Here is an 11651-nt window from a genome sequence, read left to right as displayed (position 1 = left end):
TATCCTCAGGTGTTTTCCAGAAGTCATGCCATTAACCTAACAACAGACACCTTATGCTCTTGTCACAGGAAATTCCAAGGGCTTTAGAGTTCATATATATATTTCTTATAAATCATGGTACCACAGGCATCTGGTCTATGCCAGGCAGTGTTCTTGACCTTGGAGGTACTCTGGTGAAAACAGCAAAGTCAGTGGTTGTGTTGACCTTCAATTCTGATGGGGGAATCGAAGTTGATAAACCCTGCCACCTATAGAGTACTTTAAAATTACAAGTGCAAACGAAAAAGCAGGGAGCAATTTTTGGGAGTGGGAGCTATTTTTTTAAGTTTATGTATCTATTTAGAGAGAGGTGTATGGGGGAGATACAAAGAGAGAGGGAGAGTGAGAATCCCAAACAGGCTCTGTTCTGTCAGCATAGGGCCTGACGAGGGGTTTGAACTCACAAATCCTGAGATCATGGCTTGAGCCGAAATCAAGAGTTAGACGCTTAACCAACTGAGCCACCCAGGCACCCCAAACAGGAACTATTTTAATTAGAGACATCAGGAAAAAACTCTCCTAAGAAGTTGTCATTTCAACAGTGTTCATTTTAATAGAAAAACAGAAAATGAAAACAAAGGGGCCCCAAGGAAACTGTGGGGGGTCCTGGGTCTGTTGCCTTGATTGCAGGGAAGTGGTCTTGAGTGTTTACAGATGTCCAAACTCATCAGGTTGTACATATTAAATGTCTGTAGTTCTTTGTGTCTCAATAACATCTCAGCAAAGCTGTTGGAAAGAAACTGTGAAACATCCTGAGTAGAGACTGTTGAAGGAAATCTGGTACATCCAGGCAAGGGGATTCCAAACAGCAACTGAAATGGTTAATGTCATGTAAATGTTTTCAGGGAAACGTTCAAATCAGAAGTTAAAAAAAAACCATTTCCGGGGGCGCCTGGGTGGCTCAGTCGGTTGGGCGGCCGACTTCGGCTCAGGTCATGATCTCGCGGTCCGTGAGTTCGAGCCCCGCGTTGGGCTCTGTGCTGACAGCTCAGAGCCTGGAGCCCGTTTCAGATTCTGTGTCTCCCTCTCTCTGACCCTCCCCCATTCATGCTCTGTCTCTCTCTGTCTCAAAAATAAATAAACATTAAAAAAAAATAAAAAAAAAAACACCATTTCCGGTATATTTTGTATAACCTGTATGTTTATAATAGCGGACTGTGTAGCACACGGAATAAAACATGGGGAAGATATACTCTAAAGCGTTAACGCTGGTAATTTCTGAGTTGTGGGAATTTGAATAATTTTTATTCTCGACTTCTGCTTGTGTGTTTTCCCTAAATGCCCTACAGTCATCATGCATTGCCTCATAAAACGAAATTAAGAAAATTAAGAAACCTGTTCTTGCAAACTGCTTTCCCTGTTGTTAATGGTAGAAGGCGGAGGAAGGACAGGGAAGTATTCTCCAAATGAAGAAGGCACTTTGAGACCAAAGAACAACGCAAGCTGCTCCATACAGATACACAGTTTTATTTGGGGTGACTTAGTGATGGGGGCGATTGGGTGCATGGGTGACCCGTGCTCTCACAGCTATTCTCTGCCCAGTCCGGACCTTAATCTACAGTTTTGTATAGAGTGCGGGGCATTGTGGCGAGGTCACAGGAATTTGCATAAAGTGGGGCCGCCTGTGTGCCTGTCCTTGCTACTAGTTATCAAAAGCGGGGTCATCTGTGGGTCACTGTGTGGACTATCAGAACGAGTCTTCCTGCATTCTGGTCAGGTCATGTGTCAGCCAGCATGGAGCCGGAACCTGAGCCCCAAGGGGGGTTATTATTGCGTGGGCCTGAACAAGATTGGGGGGGGGGCGGCAAAGGTGGTGTCTATGCTGTTAGCCTCTCACAGCTCCGCCCTGGTTGTATTTCTTTGCTGTCTGACAGGTAAGCTTCATGAGGGCGGGCATCCTCCACGAATTGCCTCCTCGCTGCCCCAGTCCCTCGTATAGTGCCTGGCACTTGGTAGGTGGGTACTCATTAAGTAGCTCTCATATGAATAAATAGATGCATAAAGATGTGAAAGAAAACAAAGAACTCTGTTTGTTGAGTACTTCCTACCTGGGGGTGCAGTGCTGGGGCCCTCATATATGTTATTCCAGTTAATTCCTGCAGCAAGGGTGTCAGGGAGGAATGGAGCCCTTCTTCAAGACCAGGATGCAGAGGCCTAGAGAAGCTAAGTAGCTAGACTGTGCGGAACTGAGATTTAAACACAGGTGGCTTATTTCACTTAGCATCACACTCCCCAGTTCCACCCATGTTGCTGCCAAAGGCCATACTTCCTTCTTTCTCGTTGCCAAGTGGTATTCCATTGTGTATATATGTTTTCACTCTTATGTGGATCCTGAGAAACTGAGAACAAACTGAGGGTTGATGGGGGATGGGAGGGAGGAGAGGGTGGGTGATGGGTATTGAAGAGGGCACCTGTTGGGATGAGCACTGGGTGTTGTATGGAAACCAATTTGACAATAAATTTCATATTTAAAAAAATCGTAAAAAAAATAAACGCAGGCGAGTCTTCATTTTATTGCACCCCACCCTTAAAGGCTGTGGCCCAGAAATAAAGGAAATTTAGAGGAAGGTAAAGGTCTTTTTCAGCAAGTGATTTGCATCTAGAGGTCATTTTCTCCTTTAGGAGCAAAAAACCCAAGAGAAGAATGTGGTCCAGCTGGCCTCCAGTAAACTATTAATATATTATTCATAGTTTTTAAAATAGGGAGACGACATTTGTTAAGATGTCCCGTGGACCCAAAAGAACTCTGGGTTTCAGTCCCAGCCCCGTTTCCTTATTTGTGCCATCTTTGTGCGTTAGGGATGATTTCTGCGGCGTGTGACAGCGTTCCCATGTGGTGGTGAAGAAGGTGGAGCACAGGGGTCCGGTCGGAGGCAGCTCCTGTGCCTGGTCCCCTGCCAGCTCTCGGCTCTGCCTTCCCTCCTGGGTGGCCCTCCTTCTCAGAGTCTCCGGGGGAGCACCCATGTTCACACCCGCTTTCCCAGCTGGGGGATGGAGTTTGGGCGGGAGAGATCCCCCCTCCCCTGTGAAAACATAACCTGGAGCCACAGCATCGCATTTCCACCGATCTCTTTGTCTGAAACTTTGTCACACTCCACGCCCAGCTGAAGGGGCATCCTTGCTCTGGGCAGCTACGTGACCAGCTAATGCTGGGGGGCTCTCTGGGAGAGCAGAGATGAAGATATGTAGAAATCTGTGCTACAGTCTCGTTTTAAAAAAAATGTTTATTTTTGAGAGAGAGACATACACACACACTCACCATGAGCAGGGGAGGGGCAGAGAGAGAGAGAGAGAGAGAGAGAGAGAGAGAATCCGAAGCAGGCTCCAGGCTGCAAACTGTCAGCACAGAGCCCGACGCAGGGCTCGAACTTGTGAACGACGAGATCATGACCGGAGCTGAATGAACCTGGACGTCCAACCCACTGAGCCACTCGGGCGCCCCTGTGCTACAGTCTTTTGAAGGCAGTTGTGGCATTCTGTGATTCTGTAGGTGTGCTAAAAAATACCACTTTTATGAATTATTTGGATGTGTATGTTGTGTGGACAGGGACAAAATGAAAGGGAATTGTAAACGGCAGCGTTGGTGAATTTTCAGCTGCCCTTTGACTTAGTCTCCTCAGAGGAACGAACTCTCAAAGTCTGATGAAGTGAAGGAAGGCGAATATATCCAGAAATGCTTCTTTAAAAACTGCCAGTCAGAACGTAATCAAGTAATGGTTGATAAGGCTGAGGTGGAAGCGATTAAATCCTTACCTTATATGACATTAAATAGCGAAAAACCTCCATGGGAACAAAATTATTGAAAGCGGTGTCAGCCTGTGCCTGCTGAATTTGAACTTTTTCAAGAGTAATTGTACTGCGTACTATTTTCTTCAAGCCGCCTTCCATCTAAGAGCAGAAATTCAAGCAAGACTTTCCCCCCCCCTCCTGGTTTTATCTCCCTTATGCAATTTATTTTTTTTATTTTTTTAAATTTTTTTTTCTTTCAACGTTTTTTTAATTTATTTTGGGGACAGAGAGAGACAGAGCATGAACGGGGGAGGGGCAGAGAGAGAGGGAGACACAGAATCGGAAACAGGCTCCAGGCTCCGAGCCATCAGCCCAGAGCCTGACGCGGGGCTCAAACTCACGGACCGCGAGATCGTGACCTTGCTGAAGTCGGACGCTTAACCGACTGCGCCACCCAGGCGCCCCTCTCCCTTATGCAATTTAAAGGAGAATGCAGCTTATTAGGGGTTTCTGGGTTTTTTTGCCCATTGCAAAAATTATCTGGTTGGAGCGTCATGTAGTGTTTTCAGATATAATTGTGGTCCGCGAAGTGTCTCTGGCTGTACGACGGAGGCATGAAACAGAATTGTTGCCCTTTGGTGGTAATTGAAAGGACAAAATGGAAATTTGAATGTAAGTGCTGGTGATTTCTTCTTCAATCTGCGTTACACCAATGTGATACCACAAAGTCATGGGCGTATTAAGATTATATAATTAAGCATAAGACACGAAGGCTGGGACCTCCTGTTAATATGTCATCTACAGTTTAAAAGAGCACATTTAGTTACCACAGGGGCCTGATGATAAAAGACATGTGCGGTACTTTGGTGGTTTCTAATACTTGAAGAAATAATCAAAACATTGTTGACTGAAATCAGTGTTCTTGGGGCGCCTGGGTGGCTCATTTGGTTGAGCATCCAACTCTTGATTTTGGCTCAGGTCATGATGCCAGGGTGGCGGGATTGAGCCCCAGGTTGGGCTCCGCTCTGAGCGTGGAGCCTGCTTAAGATTCTCCTCCCTCTCTCTGCTCCTCTCCCCTGCTCTTGCTCTCTCTCTCTCTAAAGAAAAAAAAAGAAAAAGGAATCAGTGTTCTTTATGTTGCAAGTCTTAACCCCTGATGAGATTGTATTTCATGTTAAACCATTGATTGTCAGACATTGGAAATCAAGCTAATCACAGCCTGTCTCCCAGGCCCCTTCTCTCCCTGTTAACAGCCTCATTTCCCCCCTAAATTTTTTCGTTACTCACTTACTCAGTCATTTTCGTTGAACACTAATATGTCTGTAACAAAATTATGTTAAAGACATGCTAAAATGGAAATAACATCTCAGTAGTATTGAAAATATTATTTCCCTTCTTTATTTTATTTTTCCCTTCTTTTAAAAAAATTTTTTAAGTGTTTATTGTTTATTTTTTGAGGAAGAGAGAGTGTGAGCCAGGGAGGGGCAGAGAGAGAGGGAGACACAGAATCCAAAGCAGGCTCCAGGCTCTGAGCTGTCAGCACAGAGCCTGATGTGGGGCTTGAACTCACCAATCACGAGGTCATGACCTGAGCGGAAGTCGGATGCTCAACCAACTGAGCCACCCAGGTGCCCCTATTTTTTTCCCTTCTAATTTTAGAAGGATTGCTGTGTTTTTGCTTGTGTTCCTCTCTAGAATCTTATAGTTTATATATCTTCACTGCTGTTTTCATTCATGAACTTGTTAGGAACCTGGTTCTTCTAAAAGTTTCCTTTTTCTGTGCCTGGAAAGAGAAATCAATGGACCCCCTGCTAGCGGAAGTGGTGTTCCTGTGCTGAAGGCCTCCCCAGGGGTCTGTGGATGCTGAATGCCAGGGAACAAGCATTTATGGAGCACCTGCTGGGTTCACAGCCAGGGGCTGGAGTAGGGAGTCTGGAGAGGGGTTTGGAAATTAGAAAAGAAAGAGGTTTGGAGACAAAAGCCCATTTTCTGCTACGTCTCAGGTTTCAGCAGAGGCAGAACTGTCTGTCGGAGCTGGTTAAACGACTTGGCTTGTGCACATAGGCATTTCATAAATAAGATGGAAAACAGCACTATTTCCTGCTGTGTCTTAGGAAAGTGGTCACTTGGATGACAGTCCAGCCTCCCACTTTCAAGAGGGCACAACGGAGGGTGTGATTCGGGGAGAGAAACTGCTGCTACTGGACAGGAATGCTTGTGGCAACCAGTGAGCCACAGCGTGGCAAGGGACTGGGTGGAGTGGGGACCACAGGAGGGACGCTTCATCACGGGATAGTCCTCTCCCTTCCAGCTTGGCAGGGGTATGAAGTAAAACACAGCTCAGGAGTTAATAGGAGAAGAGAGGAAAGATTGAGAGAATAAAAGTAGGAAGGGCAAGGAAGGGCAGCTTGGATTTGCTTACCCATAAAGGCAAAAACAAAACAACCACCACCACAAAAAGCCTGGTAGGTAGAGTTATGGTGGTGGTAGCTGATTTTCAAGCAGCCTGATGAAAGGAAGGTTTGCAGGAAGAAAAATAGAGACTATGAGACATATTGAGACCATCACGTGGGAACCCCCATAAAGAAACAATCAGTGATGATGAGGTGATGTTCTTTTTCAGTTATTGAGATCCATGGATGAGAGAGTCCAGAATGAGTTTGAGATGGTTTATAGTCATTTTGGAACGGGGAAATAAACCTTGGCTGGGGGTTGAGGCAGCACGTACCAGACAGCTCCAAATCACAGGCGTTTCTTTTCTGTTACGTAAAGGCTGGTGCCGAGCCTGACCTGCCGGCTTGCAGCGTGATCTCTGGTGGGAGACCTGATCCCTGTGATTGGGACCTACTGTGGGCATTGGTGGGGGTGGGGGGTGGCGGCAGAGGTGATGGGAAAACCGTGTCAGGAAGGCTGGGGGTGAGCCATCCTCCAAAAGCCTGTGACCTGAGTGCAGAAAGGGCTGCTGCAGGTGTGCGTGGGGCAGGCAGGTCTCGTGGGCGTGGGGAGCATCGAACCTGCCACCCACCCAGGTGTGCCTGGTGCACAGAGCAGGACACGGGCCAGGAGTGGCATCCTGCATAATCTGTGAAAATGGTGTAAGAGTGTCTTTGGCCAGAGTTAAAGCTGGGGAAGAAGTCGGGAGGGACACCTTACCTTACAACCCTGAGGGAGAAGCAGGAGGGGGCCTGGTGCAAGGGCAGATGTAATAATTAGGTAGGAGAGGGGCTCCTGGGTGGCTCAGTTGGTTGAGCGTCCGACTTCGGCTCAGGTCATGATCTCATGGTCCATGAGTTCAAGCCCGGCGTTGGACTCTGCTGACAGTTCGGAGCCTGAAGCCTGGCTCAGATAATGTGTCTCCCTCTGTCTCTGCACCGCCCCTGCCCCCCCCCCCCCACACACACCTCTCACACTCTGTCTCTCTCAAAAATATATAAACGTTAAAAAAAATTTTTTTTAATTAGGTAGGAGGAAAGATAAAAAGTGGTTTTCTGAGATACCTGGGCTTACCCCTAAAGACCACATATTAAGTTAGAATAACTCACTGCTTACGTTCCTTAGGGCAGAGCTTAACCCTCAGAGGAGAATTGTGCAGTCAGGAACACAAGGAGGTGGCCCTGGGGGGTACTGGTTATGGGACTTAGCATTATGAGTCCCTCCCTGCTGGAGCCTGCCTCCTGGGGCTGGTCCCATGGACAGGATTCCCTGCCTTGCACTGGAGCCGGGAGCTCTTTCCCTGCCCTGGGGGGATGATAATGAACTGTGTGTGTTCCTGTCCTGTGCTGGAGGTGCCAGAGGGAACGTGTGGGTGAGCAGCAAGCTCTGGGCTCCCTGTGGCCTATCCTGGCAGTTTCCTGCGCCTCAGACAGGCCTGTCCTGTCTTCATGCAGCCCAGGTGGCCTGTGGCAGCCTCAGGCCCTGGCGGTGAAGAGGGGCATCTGATTCCTCTTACCAGACTCTTCCAGTCCTCCCTGCTGAAAGTTCATTCTGGACCTGCCCATCCCACGACCCGAAAATTTCCTCTGACCCTCAGAATTGACTCTGCCCAGAAGCGTGACCCTGTGCTCACCCTTCTCCTCCTTCGACTCTGACCCTTGCTCCTTGATGCTTGGACGGAACTAGGGTTTGCTGCACTTGAAACCTTGGATTTGAATTTCAGGAAGAGGGTGTGGCCCGCCCTTTCCTCCATGTGGGGTTTCCTACCTTCTCCCCAGCCAGCTTTGCAGCTTGCTCTTCCCTATCATTTCTTCTTTTTTTTTAAAGTTCATTTATTTATTCATTCTGAGACAGAGAGAGAGCACGAGCAAGCGAGCATGGGGGGAGGGGCAGAGAGAAAAGGAGAGAGAATCCCGAGCAGGCTCTGCACTGTGCCCTTAGTGCAGAACCTGATGTGGGGCTCGATCCCATGAGCCATGAGATCATGACCTGAGCCAAAGTCAAGGGCCAGATGCCTAACCTACTGAGCCACCCAGGCACCGCTTCCCTGTCATTTTACCTAGAGCATGCGCTGTGACCAGGGTCAAGATTTATACAACAGTAATAGTGATTGGCCAAGGAAGACATTCTGAATATGATGTAGGAAAATTGCTAACTTGTTCAAATCCTAAAGATAATAGTGGGGTATTCTAAGATAGTAAGCATTGAAGTATTTTTCTTTTTTCTTTTTTTAAAATTTTAAAAAAAATTTTTTTTTCAACGTTTATTTATTTTTGGGACAGAGAGAGACAGAGCATGAACAGGGGAGGGGCAGAGAGAGAGGGAGACACAGAATCGGAAACAGGCTCCAGGCTCTGAGCCATCAGCCCAGAGCCTGACGCAGGGCTCGAACTCACGGACCGTGAGATCGTGACCTGGCTGAAGTCGGACGCTTAACCGACTGCGCCACCCAGGCGCCCCTTAAATTTTTTCTTTAACGTTTTTATTTATTTTTGAGACAGAGAGAGACAGAGCATGAATGGGGGAGGGGCAGAGAGAGAAGGAGACACAGACTCGGAAGCAGGCTCCAGGCTCTGAGCCATTAGCCCAGAGCCTGACGCGGGGCTCGAACTCACAGACCGTGAATCGTGACCTGAGCCGAAGTCGGATGCTTAACCGACTGAGCCACCCAGGTGCCCCATCTTTTTTCTTTTTTTAAAGTTATCTCTGCCTCCTGCATGGGGCTCAAACTCATGACTTGGAGATCATAAGTTGGTTGCTCTGTGGACTGAGCCAGCCAGATGGTATTTCTAACTTCTTTTTTAGTTAGCTTGAGTGAGAAATTTATATACATAAGGTTTGTTTCTTTTTTTTTTTTTTTTCTTTTGTCATGTTTTAATACATAGCATTATGGGGCATTCGGGTGGTTCAGTCAGTTAAGCGTCTGACTCCTGGTTTTGGCTCAGGTCATGATCTCACAGTTTGTGAGTTCAAGCCCTGCATAGTAGGGCATTGTCATTGTGGAGCCTGCTTGATGTTCTTTCTCTCTCTCTCTCTCTCTCTCTCTCTCTCTCTCTCTGCCCCTCCCCCACTCTGAATCTCTCAAAAATAAATAAACTTAAAACACTGAAAAAAAACCCATAGTGTTATGGGCTGAAACCAGTGTTTGCATACCTCCCCAAACTTATATGTGGAAATCCTAACCCCTCAATGTGATAGTGTTAGGAGGTGGGGGCCTTTGGGTGATTAGGTCACAAGGGTGGAGCCTTGTGGATGGGAGTAATGCCCTATAAGAAGAAACCTGCTCTATGCTGCTCTGTAAATGCATCTGTTAGATGGGATTACTATAGTATGTAATACTCTAGCAATACCATACTATACATAGTGTTATACTAAAGTCACACTGATGGCTGGGTGGGAAAGAGAAAGCATCAGAGGAGGGTGGGGGTACTTATAGAATTCTTGGCTCTATACCTTGCCATTAGATACTCTCATAAGCAACTATTGCCTTGAAAATCAATAGACTATGAGATAGTAAGAAATAAATGCACTCATTAAGCTTGATGTGTGGCTTACACAGATAAGGATGGTAATGACCAGTGAAGATATGGATTGTACATTTCAAGCCTGTGATAAATATCTAGAGTTCTCAGACTCCAGAGTCCATAAAGTTTTGGTAATTACAGATCAATATGAGTGGAGGTGGAAAGGGAAGATATAAATGAGCCAGATTTTAGGAACCTGCATGGAAATTTACTCCAACAGTTTCATGGAAACAGAGTCCAATTAACATCAGACCAGCCTGAAGTAAATTTTCAAATGGGAGAACGTGTACCTAGGAAGGAGACATATAAAGCCCCAAGGGCAGAGTTTCAGGGGGAGGAATAAGGATTAGGTTAGACTGGCAGGTGAGACTGGGAAGTGGGGAGCAGTAGGAACAATGAGCTGTCTTGAAATTTTCTATGTGGAACAGAGCCCAGTTCACAGAATGGTTTAAATGTCTGAAGTATTTAGATGTAATACAGGATTACTACCTTTTTATTTTTCTACCTATTTTATGGAATTTGGTTTCTAGCCCCGTGGAGCTGGGCAATGTGTTTGCCTTCTCAAACCTTGACAGTATTTGGACTTTTATTTTCCTTAAGTAGGTCAATACGTAAACATGTATATATGCATATGTATATGTGTATGTATGTGTATACACACACACACACACACACACACACACCTATTTCTATATATCCGTATTTAATATGGAAGAAAGGAGGGTATTTTAATTTTCTCATCTGGAATCATGATTAACAACTCAGAGAGGAAAGATTTAAATTTTAAACAAGACCTGCAAAGATTAATGAGTGTGGATCTGGAAGGTCTACTACAGAAAAAGTTGCCGTGTGCAAGCACACTGAGCTAAGAACATGAAGGTGACAGAATCCAAAGGATAAGGAAGATGCCAAGAAGGGTTAAGCATGCAAGGTTACCAGTGCAAATTAGGAATGTAACTTAGATCATTTTAGCCTGAGGAATCTCTTAGTCAAGTTCAAGGAAATAAACCGTTTCTGAAGAGTCTGCCCTGCCCCAAGGGTATGTACGTGGAGAAAAACCAAAGTTGGGTGAGCAAGAGCCCTTGTTCGGCGTGCTGGGCAGTGTGTGGTGCACAAAGTGGGGGCATGAGCATCCCGTGGGCTCTGGAGCCAAAGAGCTTCCCTTCCAACGTAATGCATCAGGGTCCGCAGTTACCACGTTTATGGGGGACTCAAGGGCGCATCACAGTTTGAGAAGCACCGTTGTACATGGCAGTAGGTCAGCAGTAGGCAGTTTCTGGAAGATTTTGAGATTCCGACGATTAAAAAGACCGTGAAAAAGTTCTGTAAAGCAGATGTGGGTTCTAAGCAAAGGGTGACGGTGAACTGAGGCATTGCCGTGCAGTGGCAGTATGGGATTTTTAAAAAATCTCCTTTATGTTTTTATTTTTGACAGAGAGAGAGAGAGAGAGGCAGAGAGAGAGAGGCAGAGGCAGTGTGCAAGCAGGGGAGGGGCAGAGAGAGAGGGAGACACAGAATCTGAAGCAGACTCCAGGCTCTGAGCTGTCAGCACAGAGCCTGACGTGGGGCTCGAGCTCTTGGACTGTGAGATCATGACCTGAGCCGAAGGGAGCCACCCACGCACCCCAAATGTTTTAGAAACAAAAGTCACTACAGTAATGAGCTCTTTGACTCAGCCAACGAGGAACCTAGACTATTAAGGAGAAGAAAACCACGTTAAGAAACAGTGTAACTCTACATAACTGAAGAGGGTCCAAGATTAGTGATTCTAGATTCAATTTACAGTTTTGAATTTTTTTTTGATTTTTTTTAATGGTTATGTATTTTTGAGAGAGAGAGAGAGAGAGAAAGAGAGAGGGCAAGTGGGGTCGGGGTAGAGAGAAAGGGAGACACAGAATCCAGAGCAGGCTCCAGGCTCTGAGCTGC

At 46.4% G+C, this 11651-nt stretch overlaps 1 protein-coding gene across 2 annotated transcripts in view; it reads left to right on the top strand.

Annotated features, from left to right (window-relative positions):
• The window catches only part of PLD5 (phospholipase D family member 5), a 434076-nt gene that overhangs the window by 37765 nt on the left and 384660 nt on the right, over positions 1-11651 (top strand). The gene's annotated exons all lie outside the window — the stretch shown is intronic.

Source organism: Herpailurus yagouaroundi, unplaced genomic scaffold, assembly GCF_014898765.1.
Source record: "Herpailurus yagouaroundi ecotype Mexico unplaced genomic scaffold, PumYag 205, whole genome shotgun sequence".
Lineage (NCBI taxonomy): Eukaryota > Metazoa > Chordata > Mammalia > Carnivora > Felidae > Herpailurus > Herpailurus yagouaroundi.
The sequence above is the reverse complement of the archived record's forward strand: the minus strand, read 5'-3'. Positions and strand labels throughout refer to the sequence as shown.